We start from the raw sequence: 26,453 nt of genomic DNA, 5'->3' as shown, positions 1-26,453 counted from the left end.
GATTCTACAAGTTGGTGTGCATTCCCTCTTCTACAAGTTCACAGGTGATCCCACTATATTCCGTTTCTGGTCCATCCTAAGCCATAGCATTAACTATCCTATATGTGTTGCTCATTACAACTTTATATCCCAAAATAAACTAATTTGTTTCCATCATCTACAAGTTTATGAGTGATGCCATTATAAATCCTATCTGTTTTATTCTAGCTATTATAGTAACATCCTGCTATTATTTAGTTCATGGCCAATTTTAAGTAATTGCACATGTTGGTTCGCATTCCCTGCTCTATAGCTTTTGGAATCGTAACTTCTATATTTGGCTTACATTCCCTGCTCTGTAGATCTAGCCATCATAACTTTATCTTGCTCAGTCGTTGTTACAAAAATTATGGCCTGCTACTATGTTGTTTGTGCCAATTTTTACTCCATGAACATGTTGGCTTGCATTCCCTGTACTACAGGTGATGCCATTGTTTTGTATCTAGTTCATTGTAAGCTAACAAAGTAAGGACTTAGTTTGGCATCCTATCACTCTGATATCTAGCCTGTAGTATAAATAAACTTGTCATACTACTAGATAATAATTTTGCGTGCCATCTTGTCCTTCAAGAGCTGCATTATTGACTTGTTTCTCTGACTTGGCATGACGCTCACATATGGAATGCTGAACATATTGGTTTGCATTCCCTCTTATACAAGTTCACAGGTGATCCCACTATATTCTGTATCTGGTCCATCCTAAGCTCCAGCATTAACTATCCTCTATGTGTTGCTCATTACAAGTTTATATCCCGAAACATCTTGATTTGCATCCCCTTCACTATAAGTTCAGGAGTATTATTTAGTTCACGGCCAAAATGAAGTAATTTCACTTGGCACATGTTGGTTCACATTCCCTCCTCTTTAGCTTTTGCCATCGTAACTTCTATTTTTGGTTTACATTCCCTGCTCTGTAGATGTAGCCATCATAACTTCATCTTGCTCAGTCGTTGTTACAAAATTTATAGCCTGCTACTATGTTGTTCATGCCAATCTTGTACTCCCTGAACATGTTGGTTTGCATGGGACTCGACAGTAGTAAGTCTGCTGTTTCATTCTAACATGCTCTGTTATATTGGCTATTGGTATGCGGCATGCACTCTTTGTTTGCTTATTGTGCGCATTACAATGATCTTATTATAACGATGAAATGATTAGTTCCAAATTCTTTGGCAAACAATATTGTAGTGTCTTTGCCTTTCCATTGTTGCCGTCTTAACTTGTAATGTCTTTGTTTCAGATATAGGTGCTGCATGGACAACTTAAAAGATTGCCGGATCGCTTCATTGTATTGCTAGGTTTAATTACCATTCAGTTTCACTGGGTTCTGTAATATTTTTTCAAAGCCTTGCAGCTGATGTAATATTTAGTTAGTTTTTATAGTTCTTTCGCGCATTTTTTCTTTGGTGCTTGTGGTAAGTGAGGCTATCCGACAGAAATCATGTGCTGCGTAAATATTCTCAGTAAATCACAAATTCCCATCACTTAAACGGCCCAATTAAGCGAAATCACACATGTGCCGTCCCGCAAAATCCTAAAGCGCCTATTATGCCGGCATATAAGCACTAACTAAACGGGCTGGCCCACGTACATATTGGGCCAGCCCACTTGCTTTAAGGTGGACCCCACCCACTACTGGGTCGGCCCAGTAACAGAAAAGTGGGCCCCACAAGCTTATTGGGCCGGCCCGCTAACTCGTTGGGCCAGCCCACCTGATTTACCGTGGACCCCACATACTAATTGGGCCGGCCCACTAACTTTTTGGGCCAGCCCAAAAGCCTTTGTGGTGGACCCCACACACTAAATGGGCCGGCCCTTTAACAGGTTAGTGGGACCCACCTGCGTTTTTGGCCCGGCCCACCATCTTGTTGGGCCGGCCCACTTGCTATACGGTGGACCCCACATATTAAATGGGCCGGCCCTTTAACAGGAAAGTGGGACCCACCTGTGTTTTTGGCCCGGCCCACTATCTTGTTGGGCCGGCCCACTTGCTATACGGTGGACCCCACGTTCTAAATGGGCCGGCCCTTTAGCAGGAAAGTGGGACCCACCTACTTTTTTTGGCCCGGCCCACTTTCTTGTTGGGCCGGCCCACTTGCTATATGGTGGACCCCACATACTAAATGGGTCGGCCCTTTAAAAAGGAAAGTGGGACCCACCTGTGTTTTTGGCCCGGCCCACTATCTTCTTGGGCAGGCCCACCTGCTATATGGTGGACCCCACATACTAAATGGGCCGGCCCATTAACAGGAAAGTGGGACCCACCTGTGTTTTTAGCCCGGCCCACTGGCTTGTTGGGCCAGCCCATTTGATCTATTGTGGACCCCACGTACTAAATGGGATGGCCCGATAGCAGGAAAGTGGGACCCACATGCTAATTGGGCCAGCCCAATAACTTCTTGGGCCGGCCCACTTGCTTCAAGGTGGACCCCACTTTTTAAATGGGCCGATCCATTAAAGTTTTGACCATTCAACCTGAGAGGTTAGGCCCGGCCCACGTAACTAATGGACCAGCCCAGCTATATAGTTGACCGGTCAAACTAAGTCACCTGGCCCGGCCCGCAAACTTAATGGGCCGGCCCGCTTAAGACGTGGCAGGCCTCGTGTGGGCCTACCATCTACCACGGGGTTTAGCCGGTTAACGCCGTTAACTGCCAGTTAACGGCGTCTGCCACGTGTCAGTTTGCATGACGTCAGCAGTCAACGGGCTCCCGGAAACACTTCTGCAACGGTCCGATTTTCCGTGGCGGCAGGGCGCCCAAGCGCGACGGACCGAAAAAAACGTGGTAGGACTTTGCCTGACGCAGTTTTGACAATAGAACCCATATCGTCGGGTTAGGCCCATAGGCGACGAAAAATACCCCTTAGCGGACGATTTTGGGACGTTGCCTATCAGAACTTTTCTTGTAGTGGAGAGTGGCGACGTGCTTCGTCTTCACTACGATGTCGTCGATGTAAACTTCGATGTTCCTCCCAATCTGCTCTCCGAGGCAAGCCTGCATGCAACGTTGATAAGTTGCTCCTGCGTTTTTCAACCCGAAGGTCATGACGTTGTAACAAAAAATGCCGTGTGGGGTGATGAACGCGGTTAGCTCCTGGTCTTCTTTCTTCAGCTTGATCTGATTATACCTGGAGTATGCATCAAGGAAGGAGAGGCGATCGCATCCGGCTGTGGAGTCGACTATCTGATCAATACGAGGCAGCGGGAAGTGGTCTTTCGGACAGTGTTTATTAAGGCTGGTGTAATCGATACACATGCGTAGAGCGGTGGTGTCCTTTTTGGGCACCATGACAGGGTTGGCCACCCACTCAGCTTCCTTGAGCTCCCGAATGAATCCTGCTTTACGGAGTCGACTAACTTCTTCGCCAATCGCTCTCCTCTTTGGTTTGGAAAATCGGCGCATTGACTGCTGCACTGGTTTGGCTGTCGGGTCAACATTAAGGGCGTGCTCAGCGAGTTCCCTTGGAATACCTGGCATGTCGTATGGTTCCCATGCAAATATCTCCCAGCGCTCACGGAGGAACTCGATGAGCGCGCCTTCCTATGCGCCAGTAAGGTCAGTCGACGTATTGACCGTTTTCTTCGGGTCAGTGGGGTGCACCTGCAGCTTCTTGGCTTCCTTTGCAGCGTCAAACTCGTCGGATCTTATGTTTCGATTGTCGGCTGGTGGTTGCGTGTGATCTGTAACGGTGTCGATTGCGTTGAGTTCTTCCTTGGCTCCGAACTTCGAGGCGATCTTCTGGAACTCCCGGTCGCAGTTGTCCGATCAAGCGAAGCTTCCATGAACAGTTATTGGGGTCCCATTGTTGCCTGGCATCTTTAGTTTTAGGTACGCATAGTGAGGTACGGCCATGAATTTGGCAAGCGCAGGCCTGCCGAGGTTGGCATGGTACTGAGACTCCCAATCAACTACTTCGAACTCAATCTTCTCTTTCCTGAAATTGTTGGGTGTGCCGAAGACCACATCCAATGATGTTTTACCAAGAGAATAAGCGGGTCGAGTCGGTATAATGCCGTGGAACCCCGTGTCGGATTCTCTTAGCATATCGACTGTTAAACCCATTGCTCTCATGGTGCTGGCGAACAATAGGTTCAGGTCACTTCCTCCATCCATGAATACTTTGCTCATATTGTAGCCTCCAATCTGCGCTTCAAGAACGAGAGCCGTGTGGCCAGGCCTCGGGACAGCTTTCGGGTGATCCGCCCTGCCGAAGGAGATACTCTGATCTGACCAGTCGACGAAGTTGGGTGTATCCACCATGGCGACTTCCGCATATTTTACTTCCCGGGAGAATTTCTTGATCTCTCTCTTTGAAAAGCTGGTTTTATGGATCATGTTGACTTGCCCGCATGGTTACGGAAATACCTCAGTTGGTACGCGCTCGTCTCCTCCTGCTAGTACGTATGGTTCCGGTACATATGGTTCTGGCGGATAACTGTAGGACCCTGCCCTTCTCTCCATTGCGTGAACTCTCGATATGGCCTCGGCTCTGAGGTCATCGCAGAACTGCCGAATTTCCAGAAAATGTCGACAGTTCCTTAAAAAGTGGCTGGATTTCTCTCGACCATCCTTCGGATCGATATAAGAGTGGAGGTAGCACGGTGCCTCAAGCTGCTCTGTAGCCGATAGATATGGTGAGCGGGTGCGACCCTTGATTGATAGCGCGTCGTGGCATCCTTGTTCGAACTGACGAAGGTGAGTTGCTGTTCGTCCTTCCTCCTCGCGGTACGAGTCCCTTCGTCTTTTCCTCCGCCCTGTCATGACGTCGAAACTTCCTTGGTTGCTCTCTTGCATGCTCCTGGGTGGAACTTTTAAGGTTGTTTTTGAAGGAACGTCTTCCGAAACCGCGGCCTTCAGGCCGGATGCGCTGGTCCTGGGGAGGCGAAGAAAACCTCCGGAGTCGATGATGAAGTGGACACCACCGAAAGTAGCATCCATGTCGCCAGTCGATCCTGCAGGGATCAAGTGAGGCACTTCGTGGTGCGGCACGAACTCGAAGGACCCGCAGTGGATTGAATCTCTTGGTTCTGCTGGCGTTGGCGACTCGAGTAAGAACGCCGCGGACGTGACTGGTACTACCGATGACTTGCCTGGTGCCGACAGGCTTCCCACAGACGGCGCCAATTGTCGAGGGTACTCCTCGGCAATTCCCTCCGATTGGGGCTTAGGGTTGATGGAATCCTGCAAGCTGACACGAGACATCGGTTCACAGACAAGCGGGGACAGCGATTTACCCAGGTTCGGGGCACTCGATGAGGTAAAACCCTTACGTCCTGCCTGTCTGTTCTTGATTATGAAGATAATGGGTTACAATGGGGTGCCGAATAGTTCGGCTGAGATTTAGTCGAGAGGCTAAGCGTTGCGGCGGCCTAGCTCTAGATTTTTTGTGGCTAAGGCTGCTAAGATTGATTGTGTCCCTCGACAGCCCCTCTCCTGGCCTTTATATAGGAGGCCAGGTCTCAAGAGGTCTAACCGAGTACGACTAGGTTTACAGTAGTTTTGAATCTAATCTTTCCTTGTTCGGCTGCTTCCTTGTCTTGCCCGTCAAGGATTCTTCTGGTGCGCCGTCCAGGTGGCCCATCTTGCCTCCAAGTGTCTTCATGGGCCTCCAACTAGACAATATGGGATAGGGCAATGTCGGTTACCCGAAGGGTAATGCCCACGTCACACAAATCAATACAAGTATGCAATGCGTAATATGATGCATGAGGTGCAAGGGTTTCATATATGGCAAAATTAAGTGGGGTGTTCAAATATAGTATGAAAAGATAGAACACCCACACATAACATTTAGTTATAGTTGCATTTTTAATTTGGTAGAATCAGGGATTATGCCAATGATGCATGGCAAGTTAATATTTGAAAACCTCACATTTTTCTAATGCATTTGGATATAAAATTTACTAAATTTGGAGTTATAGATATTAAGTTATGAATTTTGCAAGTTATAGCAATTTTAATCCCAATTTATAAAGTGGTCAGAATTTATTATTCAAAAGTTGAAACGAGTTTTACATGCATGTAGCTTAGGTTTTTTCTGATGCTCAAGGATATCAAGTTTGTAAGATTTGAAGTTTCAAAAGTTGGTTTTTTTATACAAAATAAAAAGGTGTTGTAAGCAGAAACACAGCAAAAGGAGAACAGAATTTGGAGCTCCAGAAATATTTGCACCAGCGTGGGAGAGACCGAAAAGGTGGGTTTTATTGCGCCGGCCAGAATTTGAACCAGACACACCGGTAAGGTCGGTAAGGTGAACATCGGCGTTCTCTCCCGCAGCGCTACGCACAGCTAAAGGTAACATACATGCACTGAAACAACGGGAAAAACGGGTCGTCTGCGAGCTTCTCCATGGTGGCAGGGACCAGATGTTGACGGCGTTGGCGTTGTGCTGACAAATAACGGCAGGGAAGGGCTGGATCGAGGCAACTGCTCACCGTGAGGCTGCCGGGAGAAACGGAATGTCTCGAGGTCGAACGGAGACGAGGCGACAGCGACGGACTCCGGGAAGAAGGCGCGCCCGCGGAGAGGACACCGAGCAGAGCTTGGCGTCCCGCGTTCCGTGAAGCAGTCCAGGACGAAGACGGCGGCGCGGCGGTTCGATTTCCCCACTCAGGTTGGCTCGAGGCAGGCCATGGCGGCGGGCGATGGCGGCGACGGGAAAAATCCTCTTTGCTCACAGAGAGGTGGGGGAAAAGGGAGGGGCCGAGGCGGTGGTGCGGCGCGGATGAGGGGAAAGGTGAATAGGGTTTGCTGCTGCTTGTGGGTGGATTAAGAAGGGGGAAAGGGGGAGCAGCAGGTGGCAAGCATCGGGAAGGAGGGGAGAAATCATATGGTGCTGGCATGGTTCGTACAGGGAGGAAGATGAGGAGCACTGCATCTCCTCCAAAACGGTTGGACCTGGGCTAGCTAACTTGGGCTAGGTAAAGTGTCCTAGTGGGTTGGTTAGCTTTAGGCTTTCTTTTTCTTTTCTGTTTTTATTTCTTTCCCTTCCTTTCCAAAACTTTCCTAAAATTTGAGATGAGATTGTTTGAAAATTTGAAAAGGGTTATTCGAAATCAAGGAAGAGCTCAAGCGTATATACCAACTATGGTGGTTTGAGAATAAAAGAAGAAAAGAATAAGAGGGAGCCATAGAGATTTAAGAGAAGCCAAAATATTTGGTATTTAAAAATATTTGGCAAAAACCTGAATTGGTCAACCACTTGAGAAGGAAGAAGCCCAACTCAAGATCGCCTTATTAGCATTGATAAAATAGAATAAGAAAGGCAGGTTTAACAACCATGTAATAGAAATTTTGGCATGACATATTGAAATATAGATCAAGTAGAGGGATAGGTTTGGCTTGTTACTTTTCTTGGAACATCACAAGAGGAAGGGGTGAAGCAAGAGAGAGGAAGAAGAATAAGAACAACAAGCAAACAAAAGCAAAGCCAAAGCCAAATGAAATTTTATAAAAGCCAAATGGTGGTGATATGCATGAGTGCAACATGATGACATGACAACAATGCAACAAACGTAAAAAGGATCTAGGTGTTACTCTTGGGATGTTACACCCACTTGCCCCCTTGTTACCTTCAACCTTGTGAATCATAAGGTCAGTCGTCCTCAGAAGAAGAAGCTAAAGGATGTTTGTGGTGCGCGTGCTTCTCGGGCTCCCTTTGCATCTAGTGATGAAGATCATGTTCTTGATGACAGTCGTCGTCCCCGCATGAAGAGAGCAAGCAATGACCGCTCTTGGGATGAAGCTCCTTCATCTAGGATGGCCATGTGTTCTTCGGACAAGAAGCCCTCTTTCTTTGAGAAGACTTTGATGTGGCTTGACATTCGCAAGACACGGTATGACTCCTAAGTTGCTCAGCGCCATATCAACCAAAATTAGCAAGTGCTCCAAGACACAATGAACAAGCTCGTCCCAGCAAATGAGCGCCCTCCCAAGCCGTCTTCACCTCCTACCGAGTCGGATGGCACATTGTCCTTCACCATATGGAACCAAGGTGGCCGCGTGAATTGGAAGGAGCTCGAGGAGATCACCTCAGTACCCTCTGGTGACAGGGGCAAGGGACCGGCCGCGAACGATGATGAAGACTATGATGAGAGCGACTCCTCCGACGATGACAAGGAGGATTTCGACTAGCTTCCTTCGGGTCATGTAGCATTGCTCATTTCCCTTTTTGGTGTCTCGATGCCAAAGGGGGGATGTAGTTCCATTAGGTTGTCTACGAGATTTGCTTGGGTTGGGCACATGCTTATGATGTTATTCTCTTGCTACCTTATGCTTCTTTGCATGTGCCCATTTATCTTAGCGTCGAACTACTAAAATCTGGCTTGTACTAAACTATGTTGTGTGGTTTGTGGCATTCGTACGACTATGTTATTAGAGTGGTAAAGACTATGTCATTTCCTAAGTGCTATTATCGTCATCTATATGGTATGGTCTCTAAACTCCTAGTCTTTACCTATCTTGTCTCTAGATTGTGCAAGTTATGTGATCTTGTTTACCTTGTCTTTCTTGCACATATGCTTAGTGTATAAAAGATAGGGGGAGTGTTGTTCATCTATGCATATGCTTATTGTTCATTGAAAATCATGTTGCATACATCTAGGGGGAGATCACCCCTTCTTCTATCTTATTTGATAAGCCTATCATATTATCTTTGCAAATCCCTCTGTTGTCATCAAACACCAAAAAGGGGGGATTGAAAGGGCATTTCCCTCCTAACATGGTTTCGTGTGTTTGTTGTCTACTAGAGATCTTTAACCGTGTGGTTATGGATCATAGATGATATATGTGTTAAGCTTGTCACGGTGGTCGACCCCCCCCCCCCCCAAAAAAAGTGAAACGATCAAGATGTGCATTGCATACACTTCGCCAATGGTGGAAATGGTGGTGGAGAAGACCCACAACAAAAGAACCAAGTGCAGTTCTTCGGTCCGAAGACTCCGGTCATCTAGGCCGGAGACTCCGGACAAGTACCCAGACTGAACAACTTCGAGAAGCCAGCCAAGATGCCTCACTCTCTGTATGGGGGTCCGGATTCTCGTCCGGGGACTTTTCTCAAGTTTCCGGACATTGCACTCCGAAGATTCCGGTCTCCCCTGGCCGGAGACTCCAGACAAGTTTCCGGAGTTTCAAGATTGTGAGGCTGGCGAAGTGTGCCTCGCTCACGGCATGGGGGTTCGGGGACTAGGCCAGATGTTGGAGATATGCCCAAGAGGCAATAATAAATGGTTATTATAATATATCTTCGTGTTTATGATAATGTTTACATACCAAGCTATAATTGTATTAACCGAAACATTGATACATGTGTGTTATGTAAACAACAAGGAGTCCCTAGTAAGCCTCTTGTATAACTAGCTTGTTGATTAATAGATGATCATAGTTTCATGATCATTAACATTGGGTGTTATTAATAACAAGGTTATATCATTATGTGAATGATGTAATGGACACACCCAATTAAGCGTAGCATAAGATCACGTCATTAAGTTCATTTGCTATAAGCTTTCGATACATAGTTACCTAGTCCTTTCGACCATGAGATCATGTAAATCACTTATACCAGAAGGGTACTTTGATTACATCAAACGCCACAGGTGGTTATAAAGGTGGGATTAAGTATCCGGAAAGTATGAGTTGAGGCATATGGATCAACAGTGGGATTTGTCCATCCCGATGACGGATAGATATACTCTGGGCCCTCTCGGTGGAATGTCGTCTAATTAGCTTGCAAGCATATGAATGGTTCATAAGAGACCACATACCACGGTACGAGTAAAGAGTACTTGTCAGGAGACGAGGTTGAACAAGGTATAGAGATACCGATGATCAAACCTCGGACAAGTAAAATATCGCGTGACAAAGGGAATCGGTATCGTATGTAAATGGTTCATTCGATCACTAAGTCAGCGTTGAATATGTGGGAGCCATTATGGATCTCCAGATCACGCTATTGGTTATTGGTCATAGAGAAGTCTCAACCATGTCTGCTTAGTTCACGAACCGTAGGGTGACACACTTAAGGTTTGATGTCGTTTGAGTAGATATGGAATATGGAATGGAGTTCAAAGTTTTGTTCGGAGTCTTGGATGGGATCCAGGACATCACGAGGAGTTCCGGAATGGTCCGGAGAATAAGATTCATATATAGGAAGTCATTTTATAAGTTTGAAAATGATCCGGTGCATTTATGGAAGGTTCTAGAAGGTTCTAGAAAAGTCCGGAAGAAATCACTATGGAAGGTGGAGTCCCGGAGGGACTCCACTAGCATGGCCGGCCAACCCTAAGGGGGAGGAGTCCCAGGTGGACTCCACCTAAGGTGGCTGGCCACCCCCCTCAAGGAAAGGTGGGAGTCCCACCTTGAGTAGGACTCCCTCGTTGAGTAGGTTTCCTACCATATGGGAAGTTTTGGGTTGGGGTCTTATTCGAAGACTTGTAGTCCAACACTTGGGGCTTCCACCTATATAATGAGGAGCCAAGGGGAGGGGCCGGCCACACCAAAGCCTCCTAGGCCGCAGCCCTCAAGTGGCCAGCGCCCTAGACCCCCTCTCTCCCCAAACCCTAGCGCCCCTCCTCCACATATATCTCCCGCAGCGCATAGGCGAAGCCCTGCCGGAGATCTCCACCACCACAGTCACCACGCCGTCGTGCTGCCGGGATTCCGAGGAGGATCTACTACTTCCACTGCCTGATGACGCGTGAAGCACACGTTCGTTGGGAACCCCAAGTGGAAGGTGTGATGCGTACAGCAGCAAGTTTTCCTCAGTAAGAAACCAAGGTTATCGAACCAGTAGGAGATGAAGGCCACGTGAAGGTTGTTGGTGAAGGAGTGTAGTGCGGCGCAACACCAGGGATTCCGGCGCCAACGTGGAACTTGCACAACACAATCAAAATACTTTGCCCCAACTTAACAATGAGGTTGTCAATCTCAGTGGCTTGCTGTAAACAAAGGATTAAACGTATGGTGTGGAGAATGATGTTTGTTTGCAAAGAACAACAGAGAACAATGATTGCAGTAGATTGTATTTTAGATGTGAAAGAATGGACCGGGGTCCACAGTTCACTAGTGGTGTATCTCCAATAAGATAAATAGCATGTTGGGTGAACAAATTACAGTTGGGCAATTGACAAATAGAGAGGGCATAACAATGCACATACATATCATGATGACTAATATGAGATTTACTTAGGGCATTATGACAAATAACATAGACCGCTATCCAGCATGCATCTATGCCTAAAAAGTCCACCTTCGGGTTAGCATCCGCACCCCTTCCAGTATTAAGTTGCAAACAACAGACAATTGCATTAATTATGGTGCGTAATGTAATCAACACAAATATCCTTAGACAAAGCATTGATGTTTTATCCCTAGTGGCAACAGCACATCCACAACCTTAGAACTTTCTATCACTGTCCCAGATTCAATGGAGGCATGAACCCACTATCGAGCATAAATACTCCCTCTTGGAGTCACAAGTATCAACTTGGCCAGAGCCTCTACTAGCAACGGAGAGCATGCAAGATCATAAACAACACATATATGATAGATCAATAATCAACTTGACATAGTATTCCATATTAATCGGATCCCAACAAACACAACATGTAGCATTACAAACAGACGATCTTGATCATGATAGGCAGCTCACAAGATCTAAACATGATAGCACAAGAGGAGAAGACAACCATCTAGCTACTTCTATGGACCCATAGTACAAGGATGAACTACTCACACATCAGTCCAGAGGCGATCCTGGTGATGTAGAGTCCTCCGGGTGATGATTCCCCTCTCCGGCAGGGTGCCGGAGGCGATCTCCTGAATCCCCTGAGATGGGATTGGCGGCGGCGGCGTCCCTGGAACTTTTCTCGTATCGTGGCTCTCGGTAATAGGGTTTTCGCGACAGAGGGAATAAATAGGCGGAAGGGCAGAGTCGGGAGGCTCACGAGGGGCCCACACCATAGGGCGGCGCGGGCCCCTCCTTGGCCGCGCCGCCAGGTGGTGTCGCCACCTCGTGGCCCCACTTCGTATCTCCTTCGGTCTTCTGGAAAGCTTCGTGGAAAATAAGACCCTGGGCTTTTGTTTCGTCCAATTCCGAGAATATTTCCTGTGTAGGATTTCTGAAACCAAAAACAGCAGAAAACAGGAACTGGCGCTTCGGCATCTCGTTAATAGGTTAGTGCCGGAAAATGCATATAAATGATATAAAGTGTATATAAAACATGTGAGTATTGTCATAAAACTAGCATGGAACATAAGAAATTATAGATACGTTTGAGACGTATCACTGCCTGCTGGAACGGGGAGAAGGACGTCGTCTTCATCAACACCGAACGTGTGACCGAGTACGGAGGTGCTGCCCGATTGTGGCACCGTCAAGATCTTCTACGCGCTTTTGAAAGCGGCAAGTGATCATCTTCTGCAACAACGAGATCTAATCTCGTAGGCTTTGGAAATCTTCAAGGGTTAGTCTCGTGATCCCCTCGTTGCTACCATCTTCTAGATTGCATCTTGGCTTGTTTTTCGTTCTCGCGGTAGGAAATTTTTTGTTTTCTATGCTACGAATCCCATCAGTGGTATCAGAGCCGTGTCTATGCATAGATTGGTTGCACGAGTAGAACACAATTGTTTTGTGGGCGTTGACGCTTTGTTGTCTTTAGTTCGTGTACTTCGCATATTTGTGGCATAGAGGGATGAAGCGGCTCGGGCTAACTTTACATGACCGCGTTCATGAGATTTGCTCCACGCTCGACATGCAACTTGTATTGCATAAGTGGCTTTGTGGGTGTCTGTCTCTCCCACTATAGTGAAGATCCAATTTACTCTTTCTATTGACAACACTAGTATCACCGTTGTGGTTCATGTTCGTAGGTAGATTGGATCTTACTCGAAAACCCTAAACCACGTAAAATATGCAAACCAAATTAGAGACGTCTAACTTGTTTTTGCAGGGTTTGGTGATGTGATATGGCCATGATGTGATGATGAATATGTATGAGATGATCATTATTGTATTGTGGCAACCGGCAGGAGCCTTATGGTTGTCTTTAAATTTCATGTTGAGTAGTATTTCAAAGTAGTTGTAATAGTTGCTACATGAGGTGAACAACCATGAAGACGGCGCCATGGACCTTGACGCTACGCCGACGATGATGGAGATCATGCCCGTTGATGGTGGAGATCATGTCCGTGCTTTGGAGATGAAGATCAAAGGCGCAAAGACTAAAGGGCCATATCATATCACATATGAATTGCATGCGATGTTAATCCTATGCATCTTATCTTGCTTAGATCGCGACGGTAGCATTCTAAGATGATCCCTCACATTAATATCAATATAATAAAGTGTTCTCCCCTCGTATGTACCGTTGCAACAGTTCATCGTTTCGAAGCATCTCGTGATGTTCGGATGTGATAGACTCTACGTTCACATACAACGGGTGTAAGCCATGTTTGCACACGCGGAATACTTGGGTTTGCTTGACGAGCCTAGCATGTACAGACATGGCCTCGGGACAACGGAAACCGAAAGGTTGAACACGAGTCATATGGATGATATGATCAACATGTTGATGTTCACCATTGAAGCTACATCATCTCACGTGATGATCGGTTTTGGTGTAGTGGATTTGGATCGTGTACCACTTAACAACTATGAGGGATGTTGTATTAAGTGGGAGTTCATTAGTAATTAGATTAAAACATGAACTAATTATCATGAACATAGTCTGAGTAGTATTTTGAATTAATTTTGTAGTATTGGCATCCGTTTTCTACCATGCGTAGTCTTGTAATTGAGATAGAAATACTGTTAAGTCTGACAAGAAACTTTACGGACTGGTACCGTATTGTTAAAGAATCAAAAAATGATTAAGTCCTATTGCAAATTTTTAGTAAACCTCACATTGTTGATTCAAAGAGCTATGGTTTCAATTAGTACCTAAAGACATCTTGTCTCCGTAAAACTTGAAGTTCAAATCTGTTTGAAAAGTAAGGAGCTGAAAATTTTGTTTTCAGAAATAAGCAAGGTATGAGATATATGTGATATATAAGACCTTATTGCAAGATGATAGAATATAATTTGGTGAGACTACATAAACTCATAAGTTTTATGGGAATGTACGAAGGTTGAAGACGCCAGGCATCCCAATCCTCCAACTATTGGGGCACTAACGATATTCGCATATCCATGAAGTGATCGTCCTTAGTATGCACCGTTGCTAAGACTCGTCGTTTCGAAGCATCACATGATAATCGGGTGTTATAGATTCTACGTGTGCATACAACGGGTGCAAGCCAGATTTGCACATGCGAATACTGAGGTTAAACTTTACAAGCCTAGCATGTACAGACATGGTCTCGGAAAGTCGTCATGATATGATGGATAAAATTATGAGTGAAATTGTTCATCATATTACTAAGTTACTAATAGTGAAATCTGAAACACTTGTCATATGATGATCAACTTCAAAGTAAGAACCTCAAGGTTATTGGTATTTGACCAACAAACCTAGAAGTTATTGAAGGTGAAGTGTTTTCTGAGAATGAGGAAAGCTAAAAGAGAAACTACAAAAGATATTTTGGCAGAAAGAAAGAAAAAGACTAGAAAGTCTAGCTCAGGTGTATATAAATGATATACATGTTATGAATGTATTCCTAGTTTGGTCACATAATAAAATTCTTGGGTATTTGTACTAGATTGGTTGGTATGAGATGTCATACAATACAACACAATACAAGAATACGATGGCCTAAGTGACTGATAAGGAATATGGTAATAATGCACGTCTGGAACATAATAAGGTGTTATTATGTTTGTCGTTGGCATTCTACCTAGCCCTTAGAATTTATAATAAAGAACTTAATAATTGTTATTTTGCTCTGGTCAAATGAAAACAATGAGTTGTTCAAGTTATGACATTACTCCATGTACGATGGATAAGTTATTATAAATCTTAATGGTGAAAACACACATACATAACACTGACGCTAAAATGCCATAAGGCAAATGATTTGAATTCCACTTATTTGTGGAACCGCCATTTAGGTCATATTAGAAAGGAACGCATGAAGGAACTCCATGCAAATGGATTTTTGGAGTCATTTGATTTTTGAATCGTTTGGCGCTTGCAAATCTTTTCTAAAGAGAATGACTAAAATACCGTTCATAGGCCAAGAGTAGAACGGGCAACTAACTTAGTGGAAACATACATGATGATATATGTGGTTCACTGGGCATGGTTGTGTGTGGGAGATTCTTCTACTTCATGAAAACTTTCAACAATGAATTGATTATATATATGTGAATATATATTCGATAAGGAAGAAGTTTGAAACATTTGAATGGATTCAAATAAATTTCAACATGAAGTGGAAATCATCGTAATAGAAAAGTCAAATATCTATGATTGGATCATGGTAGAAATATTTGAATTATGAATTTTAGCGAACATCTAAAAGAGTTATCAAATTGTTCTACAACTCACGTTTCTTGGAGTATCATAGTGATGATAGAGTGTCCGAGAGACGTATCCAAACCTTGTTGGATTAATGATGAGATAATATAAATTGATGCCATTATATTTTGTGGATTATGCTTTAGAGACTACCGCTTTACACTGAATAGAGCATCATCATAATCCATTGAAATGACACCATACGAGTTATGGCATGGGTATAAACCCTAATAGTCCTTTCTTAAATTTTGGTATGCATAGCATAAGTAAATAAGTTTACAACCAAAATCGGATGAATGCCTTTGTTGGTTATCCCAGAGAATTGATTGGGAATTCTTTCCACTATGGAGACAAAGACAAAAGTATTTGTCGATGTTTCTTACTTATTTCCAAGAAATTGTTTCTAGCGAAGTATTTTAGTGGGAGTACAATAGAACTTGATAAGGTTTACGAACCTGAGCATAATGATCAGAGTAGCGCAGCATCGGAAATGGTTCCGGAAGCGGCCACGACGATCATGGCTCCTATGTCTAAGTGTTATAGACATGGTGATCAAAGTACCTATTGAACCTTGTAGATATGGTTTACTTTGTGATCAAATAAATGATTTGTTTGACAAAGGATTTTTTTGAACAATGATAAACCAACTACATACAAAGAAGTTATGATGGGCCCTGACTCCGTTAAAATGGCTAAACGCCATGGAATCCAAGATAGTTGAATACTTTTTGAAAGTAAATGGATCTATAAAATTGATGGACTTGGATGAAATATCCTTGAAGAAGCTCGACTTGTCGAAAAGTTGTTTACGACAAAGTTCAAAGAGTTGACTACGATAAGATTAGATCTTCCATAACAATGCTTATAGTCTATGTGGATTATGCTAGTAGGATGGCAAAATACATTACTTATCAGAAGTGTGTATTAAAGGTGTATACAAGATACAACCAAGAGTTTTGCTGGTCCGTGGAATACTAGATAGGTATACAAACTTCAATTGGATGAAGTGAGTATCGCGGAGTTGGAATCTTCACCGGATGAAATTAAGTGGGAGCGCTGAGACATATTTATAATACTTTATGTAGATGACATATAGTTGGTTATAAATGATGTAATTATATACTTGATTAAAAGTTTTCATTGAGAAATTAACTTCAATGAAAGGATATGGACTGAAACAAATTTAGTGTCAAGATCTATGAAGATAGATTGAAACACATAATAAGTTTAAGTCAAAGTACATAGAATGGATATTGAAGTAGTTCAATATAGAAAATGTTCTTGTCATGTGAAGGTTTAACAAGACTTGAGTGTATCTTACACTCAATGAGTAAAAACACATGAGTGATTATAGATCACGAATAATATGTACACAATCAGATGTCCTGTGCTCTTAAAAGTGTTATGAGCATGTACCAGAATGATTCATGTGATGATCATTGAAAAACAGTAAGAATATTCTTGAGTACTTAAGAAGAACCAATGATATATATATATAGTTTTGTATGGAGAAATGACAAACTAATCGATGTAAGATGTTGCACCGATATTGGTTTTGTCACATATAAAAATAAAATTTCAATCTCAAATTGGACTAAGTGTTGTTTAAAAGGTAGCACAATGAGCTAGAAGTTGTATATGCTAGATTTATATGAGTTCTAAATATTGTGACGGATTCTACAAACGAAGGCAGAGTATGTCATTGTTTTGACAATGACTGAGGATGTTAAGTCAAGAAGTTTTTTGAGAATTTGGTGTAGTTCCGATAGTGTTAGAACTTTGAAGCTATATTGTGTGTGACAATATTAGTGACATATTTCAGACCGCGGAATTAAGGTTCCACCAGAAGACCAAACATATTTAATGCCGACTCATTTGGAAATGAGTGATGCGCTGAGACGCAAATGAATTACAAAATACATACGTTTCTGAGCGTGTCAGATCCGTTGACTAAAACCTCTCCCGTGAGCAAAACATGATAAAACACCGAAAGGCCAAGGTGTTATATCTTTACAAATGTAAACTAGATTATTGACTCTAGTGCAAGTGGGAGACTGTTGGAGATATGCCCAAGAGGCAATAATAAATGGTTATTATAATATATCTTTGTGTTTATGATAATGTTTTCATACCATTCTATAATTGTATTAACCGAAACATTGATACATGTGTGTTATATAAACAACAAGGAGTCCCTAGTAAGCCTCTTGTATAACTAGCTTGTTGATTAATAGATGATCATAGTTTCATGATCATGAACATTGGATGCTATTAATAACAAGGTTATATCATTATGTGAATGATGTAATGGACACACCCAATTAAGTGTAGCATAAGATCACGTCATTAAGTTCATTTGCTATAAGCTTTCGATACATAGTTACCTAGTCCTTTCGACCATGAGATCATGTAAATCACTTATACCAGAAGGGTACTTTGATTACATCAAACGCCACTGCGTAAATGGGTGGTTATAAAGGTGGGATTAAGTATCCGGAAAGTATGAGTTGAGGCATATGGATCAACAGTGGGATTTGTCCATCCCGATGACGGATAGATATATTCTGGGCCCTCTCGGTGGAATGTCGTATAATTAGCTTGCAAGCATATGAATGGTTCATAAGAGACCACATACCACGGTACGAGTAAAGAGTACTTGTCAGGAGACGAGGTTGAACAAGGTATAGAGATACTGATGATCAAACCTCGGACAAGTAAAATATCGCGTGACAAAGGGATTCAGTATCGTATGTAAATGGTTCATTCGATCACTAAGTCATTGTTGAATACGTGGGAGCCATTATGGATCTCCAGATCCCGCTATTGGTTATTGGTCATAGAGAAGTCTCAACCATGTCTGCATAGTTCATGAACCGTAGGGTGACACACTTAAGGTTTGATGTCGTTTGAGTAGATATGGAATATGGAATGGAGTTCAAAGTTTTGTTCGGAGTCTCGGATGGGATCCAGGACATCACGAGGAGTTCCGGAATGGTCCGGAGAATAAGATTCATATATAGGAAGTCATTTTATAAGTTTGAAAATGATCCGGTGCATTTATGGAAGGTTCTAGAAGGTTCTAGAAAAGTCCGGAAGAAATCACTATGGAAGGTGGAGTCCCGGAGGGACTCCACTAGCATGGCCGGCCAACCCTAAGGGGGAGGAGTCCCAGGTGGACTCCACCTAAGGTGGCCGGCCACCCCCCCTCAAGGAAATGTGGGAGTCCCACCGTGAGTAGGACTCCCTCCTTGAGTAGGTTTCCCACCATATGAGAAGTTTTGGGTTGGGGTCTTATTCGAAGACTTGTAGTCCAACACTTGGGGCTTCCACCTATATAATGAGGAGCCAAGGTGTGACGCCCCAAAACCGGTACCATGAGGATCCCAGCGAATCCGCCGAAATCCGCACGATATCGGTTCTAGGAGACGCACCACCAAGCGCCTCGTACACGCCGAAGCATGCACGCGATGCGGGTGGAATCAATCACGAGCAGTAACATTACAACAGGATTACAATAGAGCCCACAAGAAACATATATATTACAACAACGACTCCAACGAGCCAAGATACAAATAGATACATACAAAGATCCAAATCATACAGAAGATCAAATACATCCGAGTACGGACAAGATACAAATTGGACTAAGAGTCCTGAAGATAACCAGTGGCGTCCATAACCCTGCCCAGGCCAAGCCGGAAGGGTAACCTTGCTAGCGTCGTCTTCATCGAACATATCTTCATACCTGCCCGGTTATATCCCGTAGAAGCAGCAATAAGTACGGGTTCGTACTTAACAAGACTTCAAGACGTATAAGCATTCGTCAACCAGTCGTCCTTTGTACTTGAGGCACGCAGGGGACTTAGAGGACGCAAGAGGAACGTCATAGGAAATATGGTGGGGTTAAGCGGCAGCGCGCAAGCACTAAAAACCTATAGAGACACTCTACAACATTCGTCTAAACAGAGAAAGGTGAGAGAGCGTAACTAACAGTTCTATACTCTGCAAACATAACACGGCCGATGCATTCCCCCCTCGCAAGGAAGTACTTACAAAGGCACTCACACGGTTGTCAAGTTTTAACCATTTATTATTAGAGTTGTGCTAACTTACTACACAAGTTATTATGAATAAACAACAGGTGTAAGTTGTCTATGGTCGAGTCATACAGCTCCAAGTCGTCCATAACCGCGGATGCGGCTTATCGATAAGATTTTACCCTGCAGGGGTGCCCAAATGTGCCCACACGCACGATCAACCCACTTGCGACAGGTGGATATAACGACTCGCACTCTCCTTCACGACAACAATGTCCAGGAAGCCACCTAACCAAGTTGAACCCGTATCGAAGTCCGGCCGTATCTCCGAAGCGGACTTAGCTATGTGTGTCAACGTGCTAGGTGGTTTAAACACACACTGGGGCGATAAACCACTTCGCAGAGGCTCCACGACCTATACGTGCATACCAGAAACAAGGGATACAAGGCACCCAGGGGCTTCCCAAAATAAATAAGTAACAAGCTGGCATGCACGCAAACAACAAATGGTAAAACATTACGAAACTAGTTGTGGCCACTGGACAAAGCTGTAGATTCCGGCAGTGGTCGAGGGGAGACCCAGAAGCATACCCACGTGTGGTTAGAGCGCTCAGTCTCGGAACAGATAACAAGAACTCGGGTCCTAGGGGACATTAGTGAGTCAAAGTTCCGATGCTTTCGCAAAGGGGCTCACAGATGCCTCTGCTTATCATTTTAGTTGTTAACAATAAGTAAAGCATGATTATCAACAACAAATATATCCATAAACCATGTGTCATGATTCCCAACAGATAACCCAATAAGATAGCGATACTTAGTAACGAGATATAAAAGCACTAGCATGCACTACGACTCGCAAGGCAGACCCGATACCAAACAATAGCCATAGGTGGTTGGTGGAGGCAATATGGGCTGCTTGAGGTAACAAGTGGAAGGGACACGTGACAAGAACGCAACTTAAAGCTAGCATGGGGGAGAAGGCAAAATAAAATAGGTGAGCGACTTCTGCAGAGGCAGAAGTATAAGGGAAAATGCTTGCCTGTTAAAGCTTGCTGAGGGACATCGGGAGAACTTGTCGTATCTCACCACACCACTTCGCGATCCTATCCGGGAAGAAGCAAATACTGGAACAAACAACACATGCAAGTCTTACTACTACGGATAAAGAAGATCCAGCATGATCAAGATGATATTCAATGACGTGGCAATTATGATGCGATGCAACTTATCCAATTAATCGGAGTCGGAACCCGGGCAAACAATTAGGGTTGAAGTTGCATTTTCTACCGTCAAGTTTAAGGGTTGTTTAGCATGGCAAAACATGGCAGGGGTGCGCTACTTCAAATTTAAACGGAGCGGGGAAACCTTAGGTGGATATCCGAAATACTCCGCATGTTATGTGAGGTGGAATGCACAAACTATCACATCACGACATGATGCAAGATGCAAACAGGTGTATGGATGTCATATTCATGTTCCTCATATTTTTCTGATCAATTTTCATATATAAAACATTTTAATCCGAGTTATGGTTTAGAAGATATGATTTTTGCAAGATAAAAGCATTTTCAGCAATTTTCAGAAAAACAGGAAAAGGGAAAACGGTTTTATACCGCAGGGGAAGCTAGCCGCATGGCTGACACGCGGGCCAGGTGCTGACTGGGCGCTGACTGGGCAGAAAGGGGCCCGGGTTGGGTACAGAAACCTGCAGGGGGTTTTGAGCAAAAGAAACAGGGGCCAGGGACGGCGGGTTAGGTTTTCAAACATGGCAGGGCCCTGGATGCAAAAGCATCCAGATCTGGATCTGGGAGAAGGTTCTCACCGGGGATGGGGCTAGCCCGAGTCGATGATGGGCGGGGCCCACGCGGCCACGCTGGCAAACCTTGCTTGCAAGGGAGATGCCGCGCGCGTTCCAGGAGGGGGCGGTGACTGCGGCTCGGCGTCGCGCGGCGCGGGCGTTGCGGGGCGCCCCAGCAAGCGAGAGTGGGCGCCTCGGCTTCACCTCGTCGGAGCGGACCTGGGGAGGGCGCGCCGTCCACGAGAAGTCGCCGGAGGGCCGTCGGCGGCGAGGTCCTGCGGAGGAGGCGGCCAGCACACCATGAGAAAGAGGGAACAAGCAGCGAGGAGGAAGACCAAGATGTCCAGGAGATCCGTGAGCTCACCAGGAAGGTGATGGTGGGGTCCATTTGACCGGAGGAGGACGATCGGCGACGAATTCATCGAAAAACTGCGCCGGGGTTGGAGAAGAAACGACGACCGTGGCGGCGATTCACAGCGCTTGGGAACGATTCCTTAGGGGAGGAGGCAGAGGACGTCGAGGCGGTGTGAATGGTGGCGGTGGCGCGTGTTGGGGTGGTCAGAGACGGCCAGGTAGAGGTGGTTCTGTGGGGATTTCTCCTCTCCGTCTTGTTTGCTTGCAGGGGAAGTTGAAAATGGAGAGAGGCGTGTGCGAGGAGGAGATACAACTGGAGATGCCGTGGTCCAGGGATAAAGCGAGGGGGAAGGAAGAGGACCATGAGGGAAAGGTGGAGATGGGGTGGCGTCGACAGCGATGGGAGGGAGGCGAGCACGAGCCTCTCGTGCTCTGCTGAGGAAGATGCCATCGAAGGGATAAGATCCCCCGTCGAAACGGTACGGGCCACCGATGCTGGGCTGGTGCAAGGCTGCCAGGTTGGGCTGACTCGGGCCAGAGGAGAAGAGAGGGGGAAATGGGCCGCAAGGGGCTGGAAGAGAGAGAAAGAGAGTTGGGCCAGAGAGGGAGAGAGCCCAGGGAGACAGGATAGGGTTTTATAAAAAAAGAATAGACAAAAAGGAGGTTTCTTATAAAACCCGTACGAGAGAGAAATAAAATATTTAGGGTTTATAAAAATAGTTTTATTTTGTTCAAAACATGTATATGATGCATGCATGATGCCATGATGATGCACAAAAGAAAAAGAACAACCAAAATCTAATAGGGGTATATCCGGGGCCGTTACAATCGACACCACTAACAAGGAACCTCGCCCCGAGGTTCCATGTCAAGCCAAGGGGGAGTTGGTTAAACTATCGGATCTTCTTGTACCATGTTGACAATCACCCGACCACGGCGTGGAACCTTCTTCTGGCGAAGTGTTGACCTTCTCGACACCACTAACAAGGATTCTTGCTCCACGTAGATCGGCGACACCACTAACAAGAATTCGTTGTTCCGCTGTCGATGATGCTCTTCCGTTGAAACATCCGAAGATCGGACCTATTAGGATAAAGGCAAAGATCGTCCAACCAACGTCGGAACCTAAGACTCGGAAAAACTCAGATAAGGGAGAAGACTCATAACTCGCAAAGATGAGAAGAGAAAGAATAGAGGTAAGAAGAAAATACAGAACTAATCAGATCTATCCAACGAGTTTTAGAAAATAGTTTGGACACTCTAAACTCAACGACCATTGGCAAGGTTATCCTACAGGCTGGACTAGTGGGGTACCGTCAACCTGATGCTCTGATACCAACTTGTGACGCCCCAAAACCGGTACCATGAGGATCCCAGCGAATCCGCCGAAATCCGCACGATATCGGTTCTAGGAGACGCACCACCAAGCGCCTCGTACACGCCGAAGCATGCACGCGATGCGGGTGGAATCAATCACGAGCAGTAACATTACAACAGGATTACAATAGAGCCCACAAGAAACATATATATTACAACAACGACTCCAACGAGCCAAGATACAAATAGATACATACAAAGATCCAAATCATACAGAAGATCAAATACATCCGAGCACGGACAAGATACAAATTGGACTAAGAGTCCTGAAGATAACCAGTGGCGTCCATAACCCTGCCCAGGCCAAGCCGGAAGGGTAACCTTGCTAGCGTCGTCTTCATCGAACATATCTTCATACCTGCCCGGTTATATCCCGTAGAAGCAGCAATAAGTACGGGTTCGTACTTAACAAGACTTCAAGACGTATAAGCATTCGTCAACCAGTCGTCCTTTGTACTTGAGGCACGCAGGGGACTTAGAGGACGCAAGAGGAACGTCATAGGAAATATGGTGGGGTTAAGCGGCAGCGCGCAAGCACTAAAAACCTATAGAGACACTCTACAACATTCGTCTAAACAGAGAAAGGTGAGAGAGCGTAACTAACAGTTCTATACTCTGCAAACATAACACGGCCGATGCATTCCCCCCTCGCAAGGAAGTACTTACAAAGGCACTCACACGGTTGTCAAGTTTTAACCATTTATTATTAGAGTTGTGCTAACTTACTACACAAGTTATTATGAATAAACAACAGGTGTAAGTTGTCTATGGTCGAGTCATACAGCTCCAAGTCGTCCATAACCGCGGACGCGGCTTATCGATAAGATTTTACCCTGCAGGGGTGCCCAAATGTGCCCACACGCACGATCAACCCACTTGCGACAGGTGGATATAACGACTCGCACTCTCCTTCACGACAACAATGTCCAGGAAGCCACCTAACCAAGTTGAACCCGTATCGAAGTCCGGCCGTATCTCCGAAGCGGACTTAGCTATGTGTGTCAACGTGCTAGGTGGTTTAAACACACACTGGGGCGATAAACCACTTCGCAGAGGCTCCACGACCTATACGTGCATACCAGAAACAAGGGATACAAGGCACCCAGGGGCTTCCCAAAATAAATAAGTAACAAGCTGGCATGCACGCAAACAACAAATGGTAAAACATTACGAAACTAGTTGTGGCCACTGGACAAAGCTGTAGATTCCGGCAGTGGTCGAGGGGAGACCCAGAAGCATACCCACGTGTGGTTAGAGCGCTCAGTCTCGGAACAGATAACAAGAACTCGGGTCCTAGGGGACATTAGTGAGTCAAAGTTCCGATGCTTTCGCAAAGGGGCTCACAGATGCCTCTGCTTATCATTTTAGTTGTTAACAATAAGTAAAGCATGATTATCAACAACAAATATATCCATAAACCATGTGTCATGATTCCCAACAGATAACCCAATAAGATAGCAGTAACGGTAACGAGATATAAAAGCACTAGCATGCACTACGACTCGCAAGGCAGACCCGATACCAAACAATAGCCATAGGTGGTTGGTGGAGGCAATATGGGCTGCTTGAGGTAACAAGTGGAAGGGACACGTGACAAGAACGCAACTTAAAGCTAGCATGGGGGAGAAGGCAAAATAAAATAGGTGAGCGACTTCTGCAGAGGCAGAAGTATAAGGGAAAATGCTTGCCTGTTAAAGCTTGCTGAGGGACATCGGGAGAACTTGTCGTATCTCACCACACCACTTCGCGATCCTATCCGGGAAGAAGCAAATACTGGAACAAACAACACATGCAAGTCTTACTACTACGGATAAAGAAGATCCAGCATGATCAAGATGATATTCAATGACGTGGCAATTATGATGCGATGCAACTTATCCAATTAATCGGAGTCGGAACCCGGGCAAACAATTAGGGTTGAAGTTGCATTTTCTATCGTCAAGTTTAAGGGTTGTTTAGCATGGCAAAACATGGCAGGGGTGCGCTACTTCAAATTTAAACGGAGCGGGGAAACCTTAGGTGGATATCCGAAATACTCCGCATGTTATGTGAGGTGGAATGCACAAACTATCACATCACGACATGATGCAAGATGCAAACAGGTGTATGGATGTCATATTCATGTTCCTCATATTTTTCTGATCAATTTTCATATATAAAACATTTTAATCCGAGTTATGGTTTAGAAGATATGATTTTTGCAAGATAAAAGCATTTTCAGCAATTTTCAGAAAAACAGGAAAAGGGAAAATGGTTTTATACCGCAGGGGAAGCTAGCCGCATGGCTGACACGCGGGCTAGGTGCTGACTGGGCGCTGACTGGGCAGAAAGGGGCCCGGGTTGGGTACAGAAACCTGCAGGGGGTTTTGAGCAAAGAAACGAGGGCCAGGGACGGCGGGTTAGGTTTTCAAACATGGCAGGGCCCTGGATGCAAAAGCATCCAGATCTGGATCTGGGAGAAGGTTCTCACCGGGGATGGGGCTAGCCCGAGTCGATGACGGGCGGGGCCCACGCGGCCACGCTGGCGCCACGCTGGCAAACCTTGCTTGCAAGGGAGATGCCGCGCGCGTTCCAGGAGGGGGCGGTGACTGCGGCTCGGCGTCGCGCGGCGCGGGCGTTGCGGGGCACCCCAGCAAGCGAGAGTGGGCGCCTCGGCTTCACCTCGTCGGAGCGGACCTGGGGAGGGCGCGCCGTCCACGAGAAGTCGCCGGAGGGCCGTCGGCGGCGAGGTCCTGCGGAGGAGGCGGCCAGCACACCATGAGAAAGAGGGAACAAGCAGCGAGGAGGAAGACCAAGATGTCCAGGAGATCCGTGAGCTCACCAGGAAGGTGATGGTGGGGTCCATTTGACCGGAGGAGGACGATCGGCGACGAATTCGTCGAAAAACTGCGCCGGGGTTGGAGAAGAAACGACGACCGTGGCGGCGATTCACAGCGCTTGGGAACGATTCCTTAGGGGAGGAGGCAGAGGACGTCGAGGCGGTGTGAATGGTGGCGGTGGCGCGTGTTGGGGTGGTCAGAGACGGCCAGGTAGAGGTGGTTCTGTGGGGATTTCTCCTCTCCGTCTTGTTTGCTTGCAGGGGAAGTTGAAAATGGAGAGAGGCGTGTGCGAGGAGGAGATACAACTGGAGATGCCGTGGTCCAGGGATAAAGCGAGGGGGAAGGAAGAGGACCACGAGGGAAAGGTGGAGATGGGGTGGCGTCGACAGCGATGGGAGGGAGGCGAGCACGAGCCTCTCGTGCTCTGCTGAGGAAGATGCCATCGAAGGGATAAGATCCCCCGTCGAAACGGTACGGGCCACCGATGCTGGGCTGGTGCAAGGCTGCCAGGTTGGGCTGACTCGGGCCAGAGGAGAAGAGAGGGGGAAATGGGCCGCAAGGGGCTGGAAGAG

The 26,453-nt window shown here is 45.7% G+C and overlaps 2 long non-coding RNA genes across 2 annotated transcripts; both read right to left on the bottom strand.

Annotated features, from left to right (window-relative positions):
* Positions 1-19,011: 19,011 nt before the first annotated feature.
* LOC139836052 (uncharacterized) lies at positions 19,012-20,663 on the bottom strand. The gene is made up of 2 exons (XR_011751876.1): positions 20,573-20,663; positions 19,012-19,241 (listed from the first exon to the last, which is right to left on the bottom strand). It is a non-coding gene; the product is annotated as an uncharacterized lncRNA (long non-coding RNA).
* A 2,521-nt stretch (positions 20,664-23,184) lies between these two features.
* LOC139836050 (uncharacterized) lies at positions 23,185-24,841 on the bottom strand. Its single transcript, XR_011751874.1, has 2 exons — positions 24,751-24,841; positions 23,185-23,420 (listed from the first exon to the last, which is right to left on the bottom strand). It is a non-coding gene; the product is annotated as an uncharacterized lncRNA (long non-coding RNA).
* Between the last annotated feature and the right edge of the window lie 1,612 nt (positions 24,842-26,453).

This window comes from Lolium perenne, chromosome 2, assembly GCF_019359855.2.
Source record: "Lolium perenne isolate Kyuss_39 chromosome 2, Kyuss_2.0, whole genome shotgun sequence".
In the NCBI taxonomy this organism is placed as follows: domain Eukaryota; kingdom Viridiplantae; phylum Streptophyta; class Magnoliopsida; order Poales; family Poaceae; genus Lolium; species Lolium perenne.
This window is presented reverse-complemented; position numbering and strand designations above follow the sequence as displayed.